Source organism: Phragmites australis, chromosome 24 (assembly GCF_958298935.1).
Source record: "Phragmites australis chromosome 24, lpPhrAust1.1, whole genome shotgun sequence".
Lineage (NCBI taxonomy): Eukaryota > Viridiplantae > Streptophyta > Magnoliopsida > Poales > Poaceae > Phragmites > Phragmites australis.
Window position 1 is genome coordinate 21,464,605 of NC_084944.1, and position 26,574 is coordinate 21,491,178.

At 40.5% G+C, this 26,574-nt stretch overlaps 2 pseudogenes; both read left to right on the forward strand.

Annotated features, from left to right (window-relative positions):
- The first annotated feature begins 16,924 nt into the window (after positions 1-16,924).
- On the forward strand, positions 16,925-19,188 carry LOC133907106 (maturase K-like; annotated as a pseudogene).
- Positions 19,184-20,302, forward strand: LOC133907107 (photosystem II protein D1-like; annotated as a pseudogene).
- Positions 20,303-26,574: the final 6,272 nt, after the last annotated feature.

Here is a 26,574-nt window from a genome sequence, read left to right on the forward strand (position 1 = left end):
AAATGATCTGAACATAGCCATGTTGTGAATATGCAATTGGGCATCGAGCATTGATCAAAACTAGAGAAATAGAGATAAAGTTGCAAAGTACAGGAGTACATGTTAAAGTTACAAAGTTATGCTAATATTATGAATTGCATACATTACTCATCATCAGTTTCATAATTTGAGGCATTGGCCTCATCAATACTACAATACTCCATTAATGTGTCATTTTCATCTTCACTATCAGTTTCGTTGCCATGAGGTGGTGCTTCATGGTTGCGGATCTTGTCAACAATCTGAGAATCGATATTAGTTGAAGTCTCATCAGCACGGTGCAACAAATCCAGATCAGGATTAATGCCTCCCAGAACGCAAGCTTCTGATGAAGAATTATCTACTTGATATGCCACTTCAAACCGCACATGTAGTTCATTTTTGTTACTATGACTTTCCTCAGATTCTATCACGTCATATATGTGCCTGTGATCAAAATCCTACACAACTCGCCAACCTTTGCCAAATTTTATATCTTCCAAATAAAATACCTGTGATGCTTGTGTGGCGAGAATAAATGGATCATTCTTGTACCAACAACCTCCAACATTAATGCTTTTCAAGTAATCACATCTTTCATACGGTTATTCTTTCCCTCTAGATTGAACCACTCACATCATAATAAAATCACACATCTAGCTCCATTCTTATTACAATATAAGTCAACTCTATAATTTCTGTTAGGATCCCATAGAAGTTTATAGTTTCATTATTGTGTGTACCTTCAATCTTAATGCCACAATCTTGAGTTTTCCTGTGCGCCTCACGAGCGACTGTGTGGTATCGAACACCATTTATCACACATGTAGAGTATGATCTCACACGCTTATCAGGACCACATGCGAGTGCATAAAGGTCGTCATCGACATCTCCTATCCCTCCATGATGTAACCTGCAAATTTGTAGGCAAGTAAGGCAAACTATCAATTATGATATTTTATAAAAATCAGAAACAAACTGAGACTTGCACTTACATGGTTCTGAAACCACGTTGGAAATTCTTTCCCCATTCTTTGCTCAATGTTATCAGCATTTTCTTGCTCCAGTGCATCTCTAAATATCCTATGAAACACAAAACATATGTGAGTTTGTAATGGGAGTGACATTGAATAACTTTGCAAATTTATGCAAATTGGGACTTACTCTTTGTATTGATCAACCTTAGGACAATTATTAAGCACAAACCAAACCATCGATTCATATTCACTATCCATGTATTTCAGTTTTGAAGCTCCCAATACATTAATACCATGTGCAAAAACTGATAAATCATCGGCCAAGATATTTTCTCGCCCATCTTTGTTCCTTTCTTCCCTGCTGAATTTTCTTTGAATGTCACTGAAATAGATTGAGCAATGTAACAAACACTCATATGCAGTATATGCTTATGCAACAGATCCTTCTAGTCTTGCTTTATTGCGCACAAATCTCTTGAAGGTGCACAACCGTCGTTCTATGGGATACATCCATCCATATTGAACCGGGGCCCTTAGAATGGCCTCATCAGGTAAATGCATAGCTAGATGAACCATGACATCAAATAATGCAGGAGGAAAAATGTTCTCTAGCTTCCACAAGATTAGTACGATTTCATCCTTTAACCGATGCACAACATCAACTTTTAGTGTCTTAGCACATAGTTGTCTAAAAAAGGTTCCCAACTAAGCTATTGCCTCATATACATCTTCTCGCACCAATCCTCGCAGGCCAGCTGGTAAAATACGCTGAAGGAGTATATGGGAGTCATGTGTTTTCAGCCTATGCATTTTACATCCATCGAGATCCACACATCTTTATATGTTAGAGGCATATCCATCTGGAAATTTAACTACACTAAGAAACTGACAGAAATTTCTCCTTGCCTCCTTGTTCAAAATATAGCATGTTTTTGGCTTGGAGTAGGAATTACCTTCTTCCTGCATATGCAGCTCTCTCCTTATACCTTGATCTTCCAAATCAAGTCTAGCACTAATTGTGTCCTTTGACTTGCCCTCAATGTCAAGAAGGGTCCCAATGATGTTATCACATATGTTATTTTCTATATGCATAACATCTAGGTTGTGTTGTAACTTAAGTTTCCACCAATATGGCAAATCATACAAGCTAACCTTAATATGCCAGGTTGGTTCATCCTTGTTTGTGCGTTTTCTCTTCTTATTTGCAGGATGCTTACCTGGAACACTTTGAACTTTCTCCAACCTCCTCAACACTTCATCAGCAGAAAATTTTCTTGGTTTATCCCTATGTTCAATCTTCCCATTGAAAGCTTTATTTTTCCTCCATGGATGGTTACGCAGTAGAAATCGACGGTGGCCAACATACCCAATTTTGTTTCTCAACCCTTCCGAGCACGGATCCTCGTCACAGTGCACACATGCGAAGTAACCCTTTGTGCTTCTCCCTCTCATAGTGCCTAATGCAGGATAATCATGAATTCCCCAAATAATCGCTGCACGCAGTGAAAATTTTTCTCTACCATATGCATCATAAGTAGGAACTCCATTCCAAAGATGAATCAAGTCTTGTATCAAAGGTTGCATGTATACATGAAACTCTTTTCCTGGTGATTTTGGTCCTGGAATAAGTAAAGCCAACATATAATTGGATTGCTCCATGCACATCCATGGTGAAAAATTATATGGTACTACTATCACTGGCCACATGCTATACGCGTTGCTCATGTTACCAAACGGGTTGAAACCATCTATAGCAATGCCTAGCCTTAAATTGTGAGGATCTTGTGCAAATGACTCAAAGGTCCTATCAAAATTTTTCCAACCTTCTCCATCTGCAGGATGTCTCATTTCATTTTCAATGGGCACCCTCTTCTCCTTGTACCATTGTACAAGTTTAGCTCTATCCTTTAACACAAAAAGCCTTTGCAGTCCTGGAATTATTGGGAAATACCGAAGCACCTTGTGGGGAACTCTCTTTTTCCCCTCACTGTTCTCTTTGCACCTTGACTCACCACATACTGGACATTGGATATCATTTGCATGCTCCTTCTAGAATAATGCACAATCATATCTGCAAACATGAATTGACTCATATCCAAACCCAACTTGCCAGAGTATAGTCTTGGTTTCATTGAAGGACTTTGGTAGAGCGGTACCATTTGGTAATACCGATGAAAGCAACTGAAGCATGCATTGAAACCTGAGTTTGTAATCCGATTATATACCTTTATATGAAGCTGTTTAATTAGGAAAGACAACCTTGAGAATTTTATACAGCCTAGATAAAGTTCCTACTTTGCTTCTTCCATCAATTTTGCATATATGTTTCCACTAGTTCCATTGTTTGCAATTGTGTATAGATCCTCAATTAAACCTTGAACTCCACCACCATTCTCTTCTATGTCGTCTTCACCATCTCCAATCCCAAGACCCTCACCATACAACCCTTTTTGATCTTCACCATAACCATGGCCATCATCATTGCCATCACATTTCTCATCACTAGCTGATTCTCCATGGTGTATCTACCGAGTGTAGGTCTTTGACATACCAAAAATATTAATGTGATCCTCCACTGCATCTTGAGATAGCATTTTCTGATTAAGGCATCGGCAGCAAGGGCATTTTATTTCTTCATTTTCACTGAAATGCGCTCTGACATGTTGCATAAATTGATCCACACCAGCCAAAAATGGAGCAGTAAATGGCAAACTATTATAAATCCAGCTCCTATCCATTTTATCCTAGGGAAAAATGAGTTCAGAGTTAGATATTTGACCAACAGCAACATGAATATCTTGTTTAGGAATTTCATTGACCACCCTATGGGCGGCTTGCCGCTATAGCTAGTTCAAATCGATTTATTAACTGAGCAAGCAATGAAGCCATGGTTTTAGAAATGAGAATCCACAAGGCATAGCTTCAAACACACCAATTTTCATAGTTCATGCAAATCTTAATGGACTATCAAATCATCTGCACATGGAACGCACAAATGAACTCACCTCTGATGTCCAATCCCTCAACCGTGCGTCTTCCCTTGCCTACAACCAACGAATTGGGAGGCTAAGAGGAGCAAAGAGCATCAAAGATTGGACCTGCTGCAAGCTCATATGAGTTAGGGACAATAGGGGGCGCCACCGCGCTAGGGCATCGAACAACCAAGGATGAATTTCCGCGAGAGGAATAGCCGACAATCTGTGACAACAAACAAACACTCGTCATAAAAAACACGGATACATGGTCAGTGCATCTGCCTTCTATGATGGCCAAGGTTGCCATAATAAACCAAACAATATATGACACCTACACAATCGTCACAAAAACTATAAAATCCTCCCACAGATCGGCACTAGGATAGTGGATTTTATGACGAACGCTCATCACCTTTTGTGACACTTTTTAAGTTTTTGTCATATATAGTTGCGACAAGTCCAATATTGTGACGGCGGTGTTTCCACCATCATAAAATGGTACAATACATGACAAAAATTGTTGTCATCGCAAGGATTTTCGTCACAAAATAACAATTTTCTTGCAGTGAGAGCAACGTCTATGGCTGCAGTCTCAGCCGGAACCTCCCATGGTGCGGCAAGGTCTTTGCCGTGCCACTGTTGGAAGGCCTCCGCGCTGGCCTGGACCTCCATGCCAACCCAAGCTATTGGGTCATCGTTGGCCGGAGGGTCGCCGTTCCACCTAGCTGTGAAGCTAGTGGGGGCACATGGTGTGTTTGGTCGCAGTTGCCCTGCATATTTCTTCATGGGTGTGGCGATGTTAATGGCTGCTAGGGCAAGCACCTTGGTGGTCTTTGGTGGTGTTCTACCTCTCTTTGTACTTCTATGTTCAGATCCCCATGGACAGCGTGCTGTTGGCGGAAGAAAATGTCTTCTGCGAACAAGTAGTCTCTGCAGGGAGCCCGAAACCTTAGGGCTTCGGAGTAGCACCAGATGGAGACTCCCTTGTAATGCCTGTAGGCTGGGGTATTTCCCCCAATAGTTAAATGTTGAACTAACCCTAAAATCTACAGGTAGATCCAATTTGTATGCATTGTCATTTATTTTCTCAATTATCTTAAACAGACCACCAACACTAGGCATCAACTTTGATTTTCTTAATATTTGAAACCTATCCTTTCTCTAATGTAACCAAACTAATCATCCGGTTCAAATTTTATCTCTTTCCTACCTTTACTTCCAGCAAACCTATATTTTTCAGTCATGCTCTCTATATTCTTTTTAGTTGTTTCATGAAACCTAAGAATAAATTCAGCACATAGAGGTGCATCTAAATTAAGACTTTCAGAAGTAGGAAAAGGAAGTAAATCAATAGGAGCAGGGTGATTAAATTCATAGACTACCTGGAACGGACTTACCTTGGTGGTGGAGTGTACCGACCTGTTGTATGCAAATTCAATATATGGTAAACACTCTTCCCACATCCTTAAATTCTTCATTAGAACAGCCCGCAATATGGTCGATAATGTATAGTTGACAACCTCTATTTGACCGTCAATTTGGGGATGATATGTAGTAGAAAATAGTAGCTTTGTTATCAATTTGTTCCAAAGTGATCTCCAAAAGTGGCTCAAAAACTTTATGTCACGATCAGAGATGATAGTATTAGGTACTCCATGCAATCGAACAATTTCCCTGAAAAAATAAATCAGCAATGTTTGTAGCATCATCGCTCTTGTGACAAGATATAAAATGCGCCATTTTAGAAAATTGATCCACAACTACAAATATACTATCCTCCCCCTCTTTTTCCTAGGCAATCCTAAAACAAAATCCATAGAAATATCCTCCTATGGTGCAATAGAAACAAGAAGAGGCATGTAAAGACCATGTAGATTTAAGCGAGACTTAGCTTTATTGCAAGTGGTGCAGTGTGACACGTAGCGCTCAATATCGCATCTCATCTTTGGCCAAATGAAGTCGGCAGCCAACACATCTTTAGTTTTCTTTGCTCCAAAATGTGCCATCAAACCTCCTCCATGCGCCTCCTACAACAACAAAAAATGAACAGAACTAGCTGGAATGCATAGCTTATTAGCACGATAGAGTAAACCATCATTCAACACATATTTATTCCATATTTTCCCTTCTTTATAATGTTCAAGCACTTCTTTAAAGTCTAAATCAGCAGCATATAAGTCCTTAATGGTCTCTAAACCAAAAATCTTATGATCAAGTTGAGATAACATAGTATAACGCCTAGAAAGTGCATCAGCAATCACATTGCCTTTACCTTTCTTATGTTTTATGACATATGGAAAAGATTCAATAAATTCTACCCATTTAGCATGTCGTTTATTCAGTTTAGCTTGACTTCTAATATGTTTCATCGATTGATGATCAGAATGTATAACAAATTCTTTGGGCCATAGATAATATTGCCAGGTTTCAAGCACTCCAACTAAAGCATACAATTCTTTATCATAGGTAGAATAATTCATACTTGGCCCACTTAACTTCTCTCTGAAATAAGCAACCAGTTTCCCTTCTTGAATTAGCACACCTCCAATTCCAACTAAGCTAGCATCACATTCTAGCTCAAAAGTCTTACTGAAATCAGGGAGTTGGAGCAATGGAGCGTGGGTAAGCTTCTCTTTCAATAAGTTGAATGCTCTTTCTTGTGCAGGTCCCCATTTGAAAACTACTCCTTTCTTTATCAACTCATTCAATGGAGCAGCAATGGTCCTAAAATCACGCATAAAGCGCCGATAGAAACCCGCAAGACCATGAAAGCTTCTCACCTATGTAACAGTCTCAAGGGTCGGCCAACTCTTTATGGCTTCAAATTTTGCTTCATCCACCTCTATTCTATGTGGAGTAACAACATAGCCAAGAAAAGAGACTCGATCCATACAAAAGATGCACTTTTCGAGGTTACTGAACAAACGTGCATCTCTCGAAACATTAAAAACAGCACATAGATGATCAATATGTAGTTCATGTGACTTTCTACAAATCAAGATATCATCAAAATATATGTGGGGAACCGTCCAAATAGTATTCCAATTAATCATCAGGAGGATCATTATTCATAATGACAACCTCAATGATTAACCAGAATACCATCCAGGTTGTCCCGGCATGTGTTTTGTGCCCAAAATCGGAACACATGCCTTTCCAACATATAACATCACAACAAAGCATAAGAAAGAGTGAGTGATTAACATTATATTACAAGTTCTTAAGCATTCAACCATTTACAACAATTTACACAAACAGTTAGATCAACTACGCAGCGAAAACAGAAATGTAGACAACAAAAGAAGAGTGGAGCCACATGCCCTTAGGCTCCACCCCAAAAGCTTCACCACGCGAGAGTAGTTGCCTACTCAAGCCCACCACCAACATCGGCGAGTGTGAAGTAGCCAAAAACGAGCTCCTCCTCACTAGACGTACCTGAAAGAGTAGCGTGAGTACGAAGGTACTCGCAAGACTTAATTCATACAGGGTACATATAGATAACCCAACTCCAAGGATTATGCATTGAGCCATTAGCAAGGAGAAGGCCACAAGGTTAAGTAAAATCATATGCGTAAGCAACCTAGAGACATATGTGTGAGCAACTATACTTAACCAAACAAACCTTTCCAAGCCTGCAAACAACATGAATGTAAATATAAATAGAACCATCTCATGTAATCAACGACCATCGACAACCATGCCTAACAAAACCATACCAACCATCCCACATTCGTGACTCTATGACCGATGCAAATGGACAGGAGCATGCTCATGACCGACAGCGAGACAACTTTACCACCAGGACACGAGGACCATATGGCTTGAGTGATCACACAGGCCCACCCAAGGGAGTACCCGTGTCAACCTTTCTCATACCTGAAACCACCCACTTGCAATGCGCCTATGGCACCGGGGTTACCGCAAGCGTGTCCTGGCCACCTCCGGCTCCCCACCACCTTGCTTCTCCTTTTCTTTTTCTCTTACGCGTCATAGGGGCGCAAGGCAAGTGTTGGCATGGTGTATGATATTCAGCTTATCTTACCATTAGATCAACATGTGGTTAGTACGGAAAGTGCTAGAGCCAACTGCATCGACGGACGGTGCTTAAACGATGCAAGCGGTCTATGGTGCCTGGGTTCCTCTCCCGAACTACCCCGAGGAACTCCTCCGGGGCAGAAGATACCCTTAGCACTGCCCACATCTTGCCTCAACCTCACCATTCATCCAACCATCAATATCAAAATCAACGTTTGTCAACAATAAGTAATCTCTAAGCTCGCGAACAACGGATGAACCATTGCTCGACTTCTACCAAGGACCTATGCATTGCTAAACATTTCGAACAACTCTTAAGTTAGACATCGACAATGCTATCAAGGCTACAAGGATATGGATAATCAACAACTCAAGGTAGAGGTAATGCATCAACATAGGTTCTACCCATAGACGTCCGATATCGACTCACTGAAAATGTAAACTTACATAAAGCATAACTTATCAATTTAGACTCCATAATTCAATCAAAGGGTGCAATATGCTTAGATGCTTGCCTTGCTGCTCTGGGGTTTGCTTGATACTTCCCGCACAACACTCGCAAAACTTTGGGAGGTTGGCATCGCCTTCACTCGCTTGGATCGTCGGCGCAACGCTCTCTAAATGGAATAAGAATGCATTAAATAAATAATAAATGATGGAAAAGTGTGACATGATGCATGCTTGAATAATACTAGAGCACTGAGCTTTGAAAACATTTGCAAAAGATCGCTAAGTGATTAGGGTTTCAAAGTTTGAAACCCCGGATAAGCTAGACTAAGTGCACATAGCCTTGCATGCCTGGTGGTCAGACCGACGTAGAGGTGGCGGTGAGACTACCAGCTTGCAGAGAGTTTCGGCCTCTGGCGGCTAGACCACAGGCATGCTGGCAGTCAGACCGCCGTATGGCGGTCAAATCGGCCCTAGTGGTGGTTTGACCCTTGTATAGGGTTTTCAACTCAAATTCTCCAGCCCTAACCAGCAACCAGACCAAACCTATTGGCAGTTAGACCGCCAGACCTTGCCAGCAGCACCCTTGCAGGGTCACCAGCGAGGACTCCGGTGAAACCTTTGATGACGAAGGGTACCAAAGTGCTCCATAGGGCTAGTGGAGTTCTTCTAAAGTTATTTGGACAACATTCACCGCGCTAAACTCACAATACCTCATGGATTGGATCTAGGTGAAGCTATGGTTTTTGTGGTGAAAATCGAAACAGAGACCGCCACGAACTAGGACACGACAGAAGAAGGGTATAGGGAGGTTCATCTTGGGGGGGTGAACTTTGTATTGGATCAGTTTTCCTTGGGACGCTTCGATCCACCAATTTGGCTTTCGGAGGGTGACGGAACTCGGGGTGGGAGAAAATGGCGTGGGAAGCGAATCCAGCGGGGAAAAGAGGGGGAAGACTTGGGGAAGTCCTCCGGGAAGCTCGTGGGAGTCCCCTCCGTCGATCTCCGGTCTTTGAACGTGGCGAATGGATCACTCCTCTATTTCTAAGGTTTGGTGGAGAGAGGGAGAGCAAATAAGAGTGAGAGAGTGAGAGAGAGATCGATTGCCTTAAGTGGCGCCTCTGGTGAGCTCTGGCGATCAGACCACCAATGCTCCCGGTCAGACCGCGGTAAGTCCACGTGGTTAGCCTACGTGGCTGCACACTTGGCGGTCAGACCGTGGGTAAGCCCAGTCAGACTGCGAGGGCGATTTTTGCTGAATTTTCCTAAGTGTCCCATTATCTTTACTCTCCACCTTTTTCAAAGTATTTGGGGCTTCTCCAAAGTGCTCTAAACCATCTAAGTATTTGGGGATTCTCCAAAGTACTTGAAACACATTTTAATTCAACTCAATAAACAAATACGCATAATTACTTGCGATGATGATCATGCATGCTTAATTACGTAATTAGAATTTTGGGACATGACAAACCTGCCCCCTTAAGAAGAATCTCGTCCCGAGATTCCATAGACTTAGGGAGAAGGTGACGGTGGTGGAATGGGAAAGATTTCTCCTCAATTGGAAAGAATCACGTCAACTTAGGGAGAAGGCACCGGTCAGACCGTGAGCCAACAGAGGGTTTTGGAAGTCTTAACGCCTCTGGCGGTCAGACCGACAGATCAAGAGCAGTCAGACAGCCAGGAGCAGGTTTCTCCCGGTTGAAAGGTTTCTAAGTGCACTCTTTGGAATAAAATTTCCATTCAACACGATGATGAATATAGACATGTGAGTTGTCCAAATTGTGCAAAATTACAACAACATTTACAAGTTCTCAAAAAGCTTGGGATACTTGGAGCGGATTTTATCCTCACACTCCAATGTTGCCTCGTCTTTGGTGTGGTTGCTCCATTGGACTTTGATGAACTTTATGGAATGTCGTCGAGTCTTGCGTTCCGCTTCATCCAAGATTCGGATTGGTCACTCACAATATGAAAGATCCGGCTGCAACTCTTGGTTTGCAACTTCGATCACTTTGGTTGGAACTCGAAGGCATTTCTTCAGTTGCAACACGTGGAACACATTGTGGATAGCGGAGAGGGACGGAGGCATGTCCAATTGATAGGCCACCTCACCACACCAAGCAACAATTTGGAATGGTCCCACGTATCGGGGTGCTAGCTTTTCTCTGAATTGAAAGTATCGAACTCCTTTGAGTGGAGAAACCTTAAGATACATAAAGCCTCCAATCTTGAACACAAGTTCTCTCTGGCGGTGATCCGCATAGCTCTTCTGTCATGATTGAGCCATGAGAAGACACTTTCGGATAGTCAGAACATGCACTTCTACCTCTTTGGCCAAATCCAGACCTAGAAAAGCCCTTTCGCCGGATTCGGACCAATTCAATGACATTCGGCATCTACCACCATAGAGAGCTTCAAATGGCGACATTTCAATACTCGCTTGGTAGCTGTTATTGTAAGAAAACTCGATGAATGGCAAGCATATCTCCCACTTCTTCCCATATGTGAGAGCACAAGCTCGAAGCATGTCGTCTAGAATCTGATTCACCCCCTCGGTTTGACCATCAGTCTGGGTTGGTATGCGGTGCTGTGGAAGAGCTCAGTCCCCATGCCCTTATGCAGGCTTCTCCAGAAATAAGAAGTGAACTGAGTGCCTCAATCAAAAATGATCTTCTTTGGAATTCCATGAAGGCAAACAATTCGAGTGAGGTACAACTCTGCATATTGCTTGACCGAATACGCGGTCTTGATAGGAAGGAAATGAGCATACTTTGTCAATCGGTCCACAATGACCCAAATTGAGTCATATCCATGTGAGGTATTTGGCAACCCGGTAATGAAATCCATACCGATCTCCTCCCAGTTCTAGGATGGAATAGACAAAGGTTAAAGCGTAACAGCCGGCTTAAGATGCTTGGCCTTCACTCTTCGGCAGATATCACACTCAGCAACATATCGAGCGATTTCTCGCTTCATGCAAGTCCACCAAAATCTAGGCTTGATGTCCTGGTACATCTTTGTGCTCCCGGGATGGATGGATAGCAAAGAATCATGAGCTTCATCCAGAATTTTCATCCTCAATGCCTTGACTTTCGAAACCACTAGCCAGTTCCCAAACCACAATACACCTTGGTCATCCTCAAAAAATAGGCAGCCTTGCCATCCTTTATTTTATCCCAGATTCAGGCCATGCCCTTATCATCCTTCTGAGCTGCCTTGATTTCATCCAAGAGGGTGGATTTGATCTCCAAATTTGCAAGAAATCCCTCCGGAACTATTTTGAGACCAAGTCTCTGAAATTCATCACAAAGTGTGGCATTTCCAGGCTTGTCCATAATGCAATTGCATCGAGCATTCCTACTCAGTGCATCAGCACCAACATTCGCCTTGCCGGGATGACAATGAACTTCCAGTTCATAATCCTTGATCAACTCGAGCCATCTTCTATGTCTCATGTTCAGATCGGCCTGAGTGAAAATGTATTCGAGACTTTTGTGATCTGTATAGATTCATCACATATTTCCTAGCAGATAATGGCACCAAATCTTCAAGGCATGCACAACTGCCGCAAGCTCTAAATCATGGGTTGGGTAGTCCTCTTCGTGGCGTTTCAATTGGCGTGAGGCATAAGCCACAACTCTGCCCTCTTGCATAAGGACACATCCGAGGCCTATGCGGGAAGCATCGCAATAGACGTTGAAACCTTTGTGTACCTCAGGCTGAGCGAGAACGGGAGCGGTCATGAGCAGTTTCTTCAAAATCAGGAAAGCTAACTCACATTCACTCAACCACTTGAACATGTTTTCTTGCTTCAATAGCTCAGTCATGGGCTTAGCAATCTTGGAGAAGTTCCCGATGAACCAGCGGTAATAACCCGCAAGTCGATCCGAGAAAACTCCAGATGTCGGTGACATTCTTGGGCTGAACCCAATTGAGAACCTCTTGCACTTTGCTCGGGTCAATGGCAACTCCGCTCTCAGACAACACATGACCTAGAAAAGCGACTTCCTTGAGCCAGAACTCACACTTGCTAAACTTGGTCATCTCAAAGTTGGCCAAGAACAACTCGGAGATGCTTAGAATGTTCTTCTATAGTATTGGACTATATGAGAATGTCGTCGATGAAAACCACGACAAACTTGTCGAGTTCCTCCATGAACACCGTGTTCATCAAATACATGAAGAACGCCATAGCATTCATCAAGCCGAAGGACATGACGGTGAACTCATAAAGTCCGTAGCGAATAGAGAAAGCCGTCTTTGGAATATCCTCCAGTCAAACTTTTAAGTCAATCTTTGAGAAAACACGGGCACCGATTATCTGATCAAATAGAATATCTATCCTAGGAAGCGGATACTTATTCTTGACCGTGACCTCATTCAGCGGACGGTAATTAACACACATCCGCAGAGTACCATCCTTCTTCTTCACAAAGAGCGCCAGGGATCCCCAGGGTGATGAGCTCGGACGAATGAAACCCTTTGATAGCAACTCCTGAATCTGCTTCTTCAACTCCACCAACTCATTTGGTGGCATCTTATAAGACTTCTTCAAAACTGGGGTCATACCAGGCAAGAAATCAATTGAGAATTCCACTGCTCGGTCGGGTGGCATTCCTGATAATTCTTCTTGGAAGACACCATAAAATTCACATACCACAGGAATATCTAGGAGATCCGTGGCTGTGACAACCTTCAGAGTGTACAAGTGGAGACAACCCTCCCCAAGATGAAGAGAAACCCGATTACCCTTGGGATTCTTGAGAGAAACGACTCTCCTGGCACAATCAAGCTGAGCCCCATACTTGGCCAACCAATTCATTCCTAATATGACATCCATTCCTCTAGGATCCAGCAGATCAAATTTGTAGAAAACTGAACTCCCTCAATGAGGATCTTAGCCTTAGGGACAGCTTGGTTGGTTGTCAACTTAGTACCGGGTGCATCAATGTGATAGGCAGAGGGTAGGGTCTCGGTGACCAAATTGTGACTCAAAACATAACTACCCTTGATAAAAGAATGGGATGCTCCCGAATCGAAAAGAGCAACTGCTGGATGAGAGTTCACAAGTAGCGTACCAATGAGCACGTTGTCGTCCTCTCGAGCTTCTTCGTTGGTGATGTGACACACTCGGCCACGTTTGGGGACGTGCGTAGTTTGGGAGGCTTGAGGAGTGTGTTGAGCGGGTGGTGGCCTTGGACCATTCACCACGGCTCCCAGCTTCGGATAAGGGCAATCCCATGCTAAGTGGCCGATGCGCCCATAGTTGTAACACAGGCTGCCGGGGCCACCTATCATCTAGAGATGATGAGGACATGGTTCCTTCAGATAAGAGCAATACTGTTAATAATCCTCAAATCATACAAGATCCAATTACAAGAGCCCATGCATGATAATTAAACCACCAGGTGAACTCGTTTCTCGCTGTTCATACTTTCTTGGATGGATTACTACTAAATTTTGGTGATGTTTTATTGACTAGGAACACGGGAGAAGCACCACAAGCTCACCTGGACATCATCACTCAAAGGCCAAGTCTACTCAGATTCAAAATCAAGTCCTAATCGAACTCCAAAGTCTACTTAGAGTCCCAAGATATCATGTCACTAAAACGGGCATAATTCTCGCATACGAAGTCCAATTGAGGCGACCTTGTACATTCTGGAAAGCTTATGATAAGGTAAGAACTGTTTGTTGGATAGAATGGATTAAAAAAATCATACTTTTCTTATTTTTTATTTTTAGTGCTTTCTTTTACCTAAAAAAAAGAAAGAATGATATAAGTAAAAGCAAAGACCTTAATTTTACTTTACACGAATTTTTTTTTACTTCATTTTTTCTTTCTTTTGTTACTCGAGTCAAAGAAGTATGGTAATTTTATAACTACCAAAAAACTGCCAATCTTTTCATTGGCATAGTTTATTTGGTTAATAGTTAATTGTTTTTGTTACAGAAAAATATATTAGTAAATAAATTAATTCAACTTTTTTGGAGGTTGATAGTTTATTTGTTGGAGAAGAGTAGATCCTTCTCATTTCAGGATTGATCATCTCGAGTTCTCTGTTGAGGATGGAAATTCCATAATAAATAAGTCTTAAGCAAACTATTTTATTCATCTTTTTCGAACTATGTTTCATTCATATGATAGAATATGGGTTTAAATAAATTGGATCTTTGCAAAGTCTTCCCTGATAAATAATTATTTCTTTTATTCATATTTCTCCAAAGATAGCAAGTTTGAATTAGTATACAAAACTAATGACTATTCATGATTCCATCCATATTGGATCAATTCTCGATACCACTTTGCAATGAAATTAGAGGAATGTTATGGTAAAACTTCATTTAAAACGATGTGGTAGAAAGCAACGTGCGACTTGAAGGACATGATCCATTGTGGATTTTGCTATCCATCATTTTCCATAGTAATGAAAATGCTCTTGGTTCGACATAGTGGGTTCTATTCGTCCCGAACCGAATTTGCGTTGGGTTGTTTATATGTAAATAGTACACCATGGAGGTCGAGAGGTCAAAATTTCTTTTTTATCAAGGGAAAGAATCTAGGGTTAGTGAAAACTAATAAATTAGGCCAACTTTGTCAGTCTATCCTTAATATAGAAATCGAAAGGTTAAAATAAGAAAAAAGTCCAATTTTGGAAGATTGGAAAAACTTTCTCAATTAAAAGGCTATCAGAATCAATCATTCATATTCGATTTCTATAGAAGAGGGAAATGCTTTATCGAAGGAAATAAGAAAAAAAAGAAAGGGTATGTTGCTACTCTTTTGAAAGAAAAAAGAATAGGAATTCCCGAAGTAATGTCTAAACCCAAGGATTTCACAAATCAAAGATAAAGGATTCCGGAACAAGTAAACACGATTTTCAACCGTCTCAACAATAGAATTAGATTAGAATAAGGAATAAAAGTCAATTTGTTCAAGATGAGATAAAGAAAAAAGTTTAGAGACGACTCAAAAAAATTCGAAGGATTTTTCTTTTGAAGTATGTCAGTCAACAGCCAACTTGAGTCATGAGTATAAATGAAATTTGCTTTTTCTTTGCTGTAAGGAAATTAATGCAAGTCATAGTCTAATTTCTATCTACTTGTATTGTAGACATAAATTTGAATCATTTTCTCAAGCCGTATGAGGAGAAAACCTCCTATACATTTCTAGGGGGGGGGGGGGGCATTGTTTATCTACATCTAACCCAATAAGATGTCTGCTGAATCGTTGCAATTGATGTTCGATCTCGAAGAGAAGGAAGAGATCTTCGAAAAGTAGGTTTTTATGATCCGATAAAGAATCAAACTTGTTTCAATATTCCTGCTATTCTCTATTTCCTTGAAAAGGGTGCTCAACCTACAAGAACTGTTTATGATATTTTAAGGAAGGCAGAATTCTTTAAAGATAAAGAAAGAACTTTGAGTTAATTGAAGAACTAAATGAATAAAAAGGTAGGATAGGGTCACTAGTACCCCTTAATTATTTAGACACAATTTGCCTCTTTCTTAGTCCTATTTTTTTTGCTGCATTTATGTCGTGCCAATCCAACAAAAGCCCTTATTTTATTTCCTTTTTGTATCTAATTGGTTTTCTTACGATTGTATTTCCATTGACAAAGGTCTATTGAACAAATAGAATTTGTAGATAGATAGGTCTCTTTATCATCACTCCATATTAGGTATTTCTGTCTACACTTCGCTCAAATGATAGGGTTGCCCCCCTTGCATGTACTCTCATACACATACAAGATTATTTTATTTCTTTAAATAAAAGTTGCTCAAAAAATGACTATTTTTCCATTGTGATTGGGGCTTCTCCTTTTTTAACCTTAGTGAAATTTAACCGGATCTGTTCATTTTGGTATGTGAGTGTTTTTCATGGGTGATAAAATCTTTCTTTTGATGTCTTGCTAAGTCAATGTTTTGGCAGGAGCGTCTGGTGTAATTCCATCGATTTTTGGATTTCGATCGTATCTAAGATCCTATTTTATCTAGGTTGCTAACTCAATGCTAGAGTACTCGACTTTTAAGTGCGACTATGATCTTTTACACATTTGGGTGAAGCAACAAATTGGTCCAGACTCTTGATAGAGTCTAGAAGACCATGATTGATCCTCAAAGGTAATGAACGGAAAAAATAGCATGGCGTAATAAAATCAATTTTTTTTAATAAAAAATTCTGATTTTCTGGGTCTAGTGAATAAATGGATAGAGCCTGGCTATAATTCTGGTAAAATAAAAAGCAACGAGCTTAACTTCTTAATTGGAATAATTCCCCGATCTAATTAGACGTTAAAAATAGATTAGTGCCTGATGCGGGGAAAGGTTGGGTTTTCCTATGAGTGGACCCTTGACTTTTTTTTTAGAAATCCCAATTATTCTTGATTATGGATTTAAAAGGGATGTTATGAATTGAGCGTGTAAAAGAAGCAGTATATTGATAAAAAGGCTGTATTCCAAAGTCAAAAGAGCGATTGGCCTGCAAAAATAAAAGATTTGTTCTTTTTTGTAATTAGAACAAACATTAACTAATTCGATAGAAAAAGATCCATGGATTAGACTTCCTTTCTTTCCAGGGTTTGTATTAAAAAATGCAACACCCTGTTTCGACCATATTGCACTATGTATCATCATTTGATAAACCGAGAAATGCTTTTTTCTCTGATTCAAGTAGAAATACAAATGGAAAAATTTGAAGGGTATTCAGAAAAACAGAAATCTCGTCAACAATACTTCGTCTACCCACTTCTCTTTCAGGAATATATTTATGCATTTGCCCATGATTATGGATTAAATGGTTCCGAACATGTGGAAATTATAGGGTGTAATAACAGGAAATTTAGTTCACTACTTGTGAAACGTTTAATTATTCGAATGTATCAGCAGAATTTTTGGATTAATTGGGTTAATCATCCTAACCAAGATCGATTTTTGGATCACAGCAATTATTTTTATCCTGAGTTTTATTCGCAGATTCTATCTGAGGGGTTTGCGATCGTTGTAGAAATCCCATTCTTGCTAGGAGAACTATCTTGTCTGGAAGAAAAAGAAATACCAAAGTTTCAAAATTTACAATCTATTCATTGAATATTCCTTTTTTAGAAGACAAATTTTTGCATTTACATTATCTATCACATCTAGAAATACCCTATCATATCCATTTGGAAATCTTGGTTCAACTCCTTGAATACCGGATCCAAGATGTTCCATCTTTGCATTTATTGCGATTCTTTCTCAATTATTATTCGAATTGGAATAGTCTTATTACTTCATTGAAATCGATTTTTCTTTTGAAAAAAGAAAATAAAAGACTATTTCGATTCCTATATAACTCTTATGTATCAAAATATGAATTTTTCTTGTTGTTTCTTCGTAAAAAATCTTCTTTCTTACGATTAACATCTTCTAGAACCTTTCTGGAACGAATCCACTTTTCTAGGAAGATGGAACATTTTGGGGTAATGTACCCAGGGTTTTTTCGGAAAACCATATGGTTCTTTATGGATCCTCTTATGCATTATGCTCGATATCAAGGAAAGGAAATTCTTGCATCAAAAGGAACTCTTCTTTTGAAGAAGAAATGGAAATCTTACCTTGTCAATTTCTCGTAATATTTTTTCTCTTTCTGGACTCAACTGCAAAGGATCCGTATAAACCAATCAACAAACTCTTGCTTCGATTTTCTGGGGTACCTTTCAAGTGTACCAATAAATACCTTGTTAGTAAGGAATCAAATGCTAGAGAATTCTTTTCTAATAGATACTCGAATGAAAAAAATTTGATACTATAGTCCCCGCTACTCCCCTCATTGGATCCTTATCAAAAGCTCAATTTTGTACTGGATCGGGGTATCCTATTAATAAACCTGTTTGGACCAATTTATCATATTGGGATATTCTTGATCGCTTTGGTCGGATATGTAGAAATCATTTTCATTATCATAGTGGATCTTCGAAAAAATGGACTTTGTATCGACTAAAATATATACTTCGACTTTCATGTGCTAGAACTTTAGCTCGTAAACATAAAAGTACGGTATGAACTTTTATGCAACGATTGGGTTCGGTATTTTTGGAAGAATTTTTTACGGAAGAAGAGCAAGTTTTTTCTTTGATGTTCACCAAAACAACTCACTTTTCTTTCCATGGATCACACAGTGAGCGTATTTGGTATTTGGATATTATCCATATCAATGACCTGGTGAATCCTCTTACTCTTAATTAATACTTAGACAAAACTAATAAACTAAAAATGATCGATATCAAGATAAAACTTTCACATTTTCCATTCTGAAATGTTCCCCTAAATAAATAGTAGGTGAATCGATTTACTAATTAAAAAAATTAGTGGACTTCCTCCTCGGAATAGAAATAGGCTATTTCTACATAGGGAAAGTCGTGTGCAATGAAAAATGCAAGCACGCTTTGGGGAGGGGTTTTTTTTCTATTGTAATAAGGAAGAATTATCTACTCCATCCGACTAGTTCCAGGTTCGAGTCCCGGGCAACCCATATGGAAAATAGAAAAGAGCAATCTGAGTTTTGAATTTTCACTCACTTCATTTACAAAATATTTTGGTTTGGTGAATTTTGTTATATGGAAATCCAATCGTTGGGGCTCGCTTGGTTGACATTGGTATATAGGCTATGTTATACTGTTAAATAACAAGCCTTCTATTATCTATTTTATTTCTAGTTAATACGTGTGCTTGGGAGTCCTTGCAATTTGAATAAACCAAGATCTTACCATTTTAGAGAGGCACGAAAGTACAAGCCTGTGGGGTCGCTTCTGCAACTGGATAACTAGCACTAAAAACCGTCTTTACATCAGATGGTTCGGTGTTTTATCCCTACCTTATTGACCACAACTTCCGTATTTATTATCGCCTTCATCGCTGTCCCTCCAGTAGATATTGATGGTATTCGTGAGCCTGTTTCTGGTTCTTTACTTTATGGAAACAATATTATCTCTGGTGCCATTATTCCTACTTCTGCGGCGATCGGATTGCATTTTTACCCAATTTGGGAAGCTGCATCTGTTGATGAATGGTTATACAATGGTGGTCCTTATGAGCTAATTGTTCTACACTTCTTACTTGGTGTAGCTTGTTATATGGGTCGTGAGTGGGAACTTAGTTTCCATCTGGTTATGCGTCCTTGGATTGTTGTTGCATATTCAACTCCTTTTGCAGCTGCTACTGCTGTTTTCTTGATTTACCCTATTGGTCAAGGAAGTTTCTCTGATGGTATGCCTTTAGGAATATCTGGTACTTTCAACTTTATGATTGTATTCCAGGCGGAGCACAACATCCTTATGCATCCATTCCACATGTTAGGTGTAGCAGGTGTATTCGGCGGTTCCCTATTCAGTGCTATGCATGGTTCCTTGGTAACCTCTAGTTTGATGAGGGAAACTACTGAAAATGAATCTGCTAATGAGGGTTACAAATTTGGTCAAGAGGAAGAGACTTATAATATTGTGGCTGCTCACGGTTATTTTGGTCGATTAATCTTCCAATATGCTAGTTTCAACAACTCTCGTTCTTTACACTTCTTCTTGGCTGCTTGGCCTGTAGTAGGGATCTGGTTCATTGCTTTAGGTATTAGCACTATGGTATTCAACCTAAATGGTTTCAATTTCAACCAATCTATAGTTGATAGCCAAGGTCGCATTATTAATACTTGGGCTGATATCATCAACCGTGCTAATCGTGGTATGGAAGTAATGCACGAACGTAATGCTCACAACTTCCCTCTAGACCTAGCTGCTCTTGAAGTTCCATCTCTTAATGGATAAGGTTTTTCTACTAACATATAGGAATTTTAAAGGAAGCAAAGCCAGAAATACCCAATATCTTGTTTCAACAAGATATTGGGTATTTCTTTGTTTATTCTAAATCTTTCTATTCTGAATTCAGTTAACGACGAGATTTAGTATCCTTTGTTGCACTTTCATAACTCGTGAAATGCCGAGTAGGCACGAATTCCCCCAATTTGCGACCTACCATAGGATTTGTTATGTAAATAGGTATATGTTCCTTTCCATTATGAATCGCGATTGTATGGCCAACCATTGCGGGTAGAATGCTAGATGCCCAGGACCACGTTACTATTGTTTCTTTCTCCTCCTTCATATTGACCTTTTCTATTTTTGCCAATAAATGACGAGCTACAAAAGGATTCATTTTTTTCGTGTCATAGCTGATTACTCCTTTTTTTCATTTTAAAGAGTGGCATCCTATGTCCACTATCTCGATCGAGGTACGGAGGTCAGAATAAATAGAATAATGATGAATGGAAAAAAGAGAAAATCCTTTAGCTGGATAAGGGGCGGATGTAGACAAGTGGATCAAGGCAGTGGATTGTGAATCCACCATGCACGGGTTCAATTCCCGTCGCTCGCCCATCGCATTATTGCAAATTTCAAAAATGCAATTTTTCATATTCCTAGTTACATATTTTCCTTTTACTAGTTCTTCCAAGCGCAGGATAACCCCAAGGGGTTGTGGGTTTTTCTCTACCAATGGGGGCTTTCCCTTCACCGCCCCCATGGGGGTGGTCCACAGGGTTCATAACTACGCCTCTTACTACGGGGCATTTACCTAGCCAACACTTAGATCCGGCTCTACCCAAACTTTTTTGGTTCACCCCAACATTACCCACTTGTTCGACTATTGCTAAGCAAAACGGACCTCCCCAGATGGTAATCTTAAAGTGGCTGATTTACCCTCTTTTGCAATCAGTTTCGCTACAACACCTGCTGCTCTAGCTAATTGCCCACCCCTTCCACGTGTGATTTCTATGTTATGTATGGCCGTGCCTAAGAGCATATCGGTTGAAGTACATTCTTCTTTTTTCTCAAAAAAAACCCCTTCCCAAACTGTACATGCTTCTTCCAAAGCATACGACTTTCTAGATGTATATGATGATCTCTAGACAGATGGATCTTATATGAATCGTATGATGAAGTACCACATGAGTGGATATAGAAAAGGAATCCAAATCTGCCGAATCGCTCATGTTATGATCTTCTACATCCTAGGTCTCCGCGTTCCGTATTCTGGCTTATGTTCTTCCTGTAGCATTTAGATCGAATGACTCTATGAAATTACGTCGATACTTCCACATATTATGGGTAACATAGGAGACATCCCTATTTTCACTCGGGGGTCTTAATTACCACTGCTTAGCTTTCAATTTTCCTCTAACCATCAAATTAAATGTGAATAACCCGTCCTCCTCTCTTTGAAACAAGGGGCTCTTCCGCTTCTGTGCGTGCTTCAAACAATTTTGTCTTCTCCATATTACCGTATCTCTAGAGTCAATAATTTTCTATGAGGAACTACTGAACTCAATCACTTGCTGCCGTTACTCAACAGTTTTCTGTTGAGGTATATCCCGTAGAGGTAGTCAAATTGGATCAGTGATCGATTTCTAGGTTTCGTCATAAACCTAATTGGTTACTTCCAATTACGTAAGTCAATAGTTCAAACCGCTCTCAAAGGTAGGGCATTTCCCATTGATATAGGAAATTTTGTACCAGAAATAATAGTATCTCCTGATGAGGACATCACTCCCTCGGATACATACAATGATCCTCCATTGAACTTTCAAGGTCCAATCACAAGAGCTCGCGCACGACAATTAAATTTAGAGGTGAGCTCGTTCCTAAGCAACTCTTTATATAATTTTGAGAATAGAACTCTTTATATGAACAAGGGTTCCCGATCTTCCGAAAGGTTCTGGTAACTCTCGATTTGGTGGAAACGAGACACAAGTCGATCCGGCTTCCGAACAACACGATCCGAAACCCCGCAATCGCAGCACCATGTCTCCTCTGGTTATCAACCGGCGTTGCACGGTTGACCTCCCCAAGAAGGCTAAAATCCTTGCCTGCGAATCGAAGAACACAAGCAAGAACAAGGAAGAATGCAACCAAATTGCAGATGAATGATTAATCTCACGAGTTGGGGTCTCACAAACCGACGAAACGGCGAGACTGTTCTTGACAGAATAATCTAAGCAAAACCCCCCTAACGAGAGCGGCGGCGGCTGATAATAAGGGTCTAGGGTCGTCACACCCCCTGGTCACTCCCCCCTAATGGGCTCAACGACGATACACGGCCCAACGGACCAAAAACGGTGACGCAGCACCGGGACAGATTCTGGACGCTGACTTGTTTCGACGTTTACTGTTGACTCAGAAGGAATTTGGACCTCAAACCAACGGCATTGGTTTCCTTATGAAATTATCTTTCCAACCATATGTGAATCCTCGAAAACGGAGTCCGGATGCGTCCTGGGCGTCCGTTTTACTGCTCGCTGGTCCTGGAGGTCGAGGCTGATTCGGACTCGAGTTGGACTGGACCTCCTGCTGTTGTTGGATGTCCTAGCTGCTCCTCTACGCCTCCAAGCCTTCCTCTATGTGTCTTCTTGTCCTCTCCATGATTCCTAAGCAACACATAATCATTAGGTAGTAATCTATTCTCAAAATTATATAAAGAGTTGCTTAGGAACGAGCTCACCTCTAAATTTAATTGTCGTGCGCGAGCTCTTGTGATTGGACCTTGAAAGTTCAATGGAGGATCATTATATGTATCCGAGGGAGTGGTGTCCTCATCATCCTCCCCCTCTTGAATTGGAGTCGTCCTCGACTCAAGCTCATCATCGGCTCCCAAGTAAGGTTTCAAATCTGCAATGTTAAAAGAAGGACTAACCCCGAACTCGGGTGGCAACTCAAGTTTATATGCATTATCATTTATTTTCTCAATTATCTTATAAGGACCAGCAGCTCTTGGCATTAATTTAGACTTACGCAGCTCTGGAAACCTATCTTTTCTTAAATGTAACCACACTAAATCACCCGGTTCAAGTTTGACTTCTTTCCTACCTTCACTACCAGCAATTCTATACTTTTCATTCATCTTTTCGATATTTATTTTAGTTGTTTCATGCAACTTACGAATAAAATCAGCACGTGCACTAGCATCACTATGTGTTCTTTCAGTGGTAGGTAAAGGCAAAAGATCAATAGGAGCGCGAGGGGTAAAACCATACACTACCTGAAAAGGACTTACCTTGGTGGTAGAATGTGTTGCCCGATTATAAGCAAACTCCACGTGGGGCAAACATTCTTCCCACATCTTCAAATTTTTCTTCAAAATAGCTCTCAACATGGTACCCAAAGTGCGGTTCACTACCTCCGTTTGGCCATCAGTTTGTGGGTGGCAAGTAGTTGAAAACAATAGTTTTGTACCCAACTTATTCCATAGAGTGCGCCAAAAGTGACTCAAAAATTTAGCGTCGCGATCTGAAACAATAGTAGAAGGCATACCATGCAAGCGAACAATCTCTTTGAAAAAGAGGTCAGCAATATAAATGGCATCATCACTTTTATGACAAGGTATAAAATATGCCATCTTAGAAAAACGATCCACAACAACAAAAATGCTATCCCTCCCCCTCTTAGTTCTAGGCAATCCCAAAACAAAGTCCATCGAAATATCTGCCCAAGGAATAGAAGGAACAGGAAGAGGCATATACAAACCATGTGGATTCAAGCGAGACTTAGCCTTTTGACATGTGGTACAGCGTGCCACGAACCGCTCAACATCTCTCCTCATCTTTGGCCAAAAGAAATGTGTGGCCAACATATCCTCCGTCTTCTTAGCACCAAAATGTCCCATCAATCCTCCTCCATGTGCTTCCTGCAACAACAAAAGACGAACGGAACCAACTGGAATGCATAGACGGTTAGCTCTAAACACAAATCCATCATTGATCACAAACTTGTTCCATGTACGTCCCTCTTTACAGTTCAGCAATACATCTTTAAAATCAGGATCAAGCACATATTGTTCTTTTATTGAGTCAAGTCCAAAAATTCTATAATCAAGTTGGGACAACAAAGCATATCGTCTAGACAAAGCATCAGCAATTATATTATCCTTCCCTTTCTTGTGTTTGATAACATAAGGAAAAGATTCAATAAATTCAACCCACTTAGCATGTCTACGATTCAGATTATTTTGAGAACGAAGATACTTAAGCGATTCATGATCTGAATGTATAACAAATTCTTTAGGCCACAAATAATTACGCCACGTCTCTAAAGAACGTACAAGTGCATACAATTCCTTATCATACGTAGAGTAATTAAGAACAGGGCCATGCAATTTTTCGCTAAAGTATGCAACGGGCTTACCTTCTTGCATCAAAACACCTCCAATGCCAACTCCACTAGCATCACATTCTAGCTCAAAGGTCTTACCAAAATTTGGAAGTTGCAGCAATGGCGCGTGCGTAAGCTTGTCCTTCAAAGTGTCAAAGGACTCCTCTTGTGCCTTACCCCAATGGAACACCACACCTTTCTTTGTCAACTCGTGTAAGGGGGCAGCAATGGCGCTGAAATCCTTCACGAAACGACGATAAAAACCTGCAAGTCCAAGAAAACTTCTCACCTGTTTGATGTTTTGGGGCACCGGCCAACTCTTTATGGCTTCAATTTTCATCTCATCCACCTCAATTCCCTGTGGAGTAATAACATAGCGAAGAAAAGAGACTCGATCCGTGCAAAAGATGCACTTCTCAAGGTTACCAAATAAACGTGCATCACGTAAAGCGTTAAAAACAGCACGTAAGTGAACCATATGTTCATCCAAAGACTTGCTATAAATCAATATGTCATCAAAGTAAACCACCACAAATCGTCCAATAAAAGCTCTTAAAACCTCATTCATCAAACGCATGAAAGTGCTAGGTGCATTAGTTAAACCAAAAGGCATTACTAACCACTCATATAATCCGAATTTAGTTTTAAAAGCTGTTTTCCATTCATCTCCAAGTTTCATTCTAATTTGGTGGTAACCACTACGCAAGTCGATCTTTGTAAAAATTACAGAGCCACACAACTCATCAAGCATATCATCAAGTCTAGGAATAGGATGGCGATATCGAATAGTAATGTTATTGATGGCTCTACAATCAACACACATACGTCAAGTACCATCTTTCTTAGGAACCAAAATCACAGGAACAGCACAAGGACTAAGGCTCTCACGTACATACCCGCGGTCCAAAAGCTCTTGGACTTGCCGCTGAATTTCCTTAGTCTCCTCGGGATTGGTTCGATACGCAGCACGATTTGGCAATGTTGCTCCCGGGATCAAATCGATTTGATGCTCTATCCCTCTCATAGGTGGCAGTCCCGGGGGTATCTCAGCTGGGAAAACATCCTCATACTCCTGCAAAAGGTTAGTGGCAGCAGGAGGTATCGAACTAATAACATCATCAAGCAAATACAAAACTCGTTTGCAAACCAAGGTGTAGCAAATATCATTATTAGAAATTTCAGCAAGGTCACTTTTTAGTGCAAGCATAACACCACCCTTCAGTTTTATGCCCTCTACCTTAGAACTAGGTGCAGACTTATCCTTTTTAGGTGGGTAAAGAGAATTAGCAACTTGCTGATTTTCAGATTTAGTATCACGCAAATTAGCAGCTCGTTCTTTATCAGCTTGTACAATTTCAGTAGGGGTCATAGGAACCAAAGTAATTTTCTTTCCTTTATGCATAAAAGTATATGTATTACTTCTACCATGGTGTATAGCATCATTATCAAATTTCCAAGGTCGACCCAATAAAAGTGAGCAAGCTTCCATAGGTACCACATCACAGTCAACATAATCAGCATAGGAACCAATGGAAAAAGAAACTCTGCAAGTTTGTGTTACCTTAGCTTTTCCAGCATCATTAAACCACTGAAGGTTATATGGATGGGGGTGTTGGCGTGTGGTCAAGCCAAGCTTCTTGACCAAATCTGAACTCACCAAATTATTACAACTACCTCCATCGATGATGACACGTGCTTGCCGATTTTGGATGACGAAGAAAATCTAGAACAAGTTATGGCGTTGCAGCTTCTCTGGTTGTTGTACCTTTGTGCTGAGCGCCCGCTGCACAATGATGCTCCTATAGGTCGCTGTGTCATCACTGCCCAAGATTTCGTTGCTCTCCTCAACAACTGGTTCTTCTTCTTCTTCTTCCTCAATGTCAGAGGCGCTGATATACCCATCTTCCGATGCAATGTATGCCCGCTGACTTGGGCAATCCTTCTGCACAT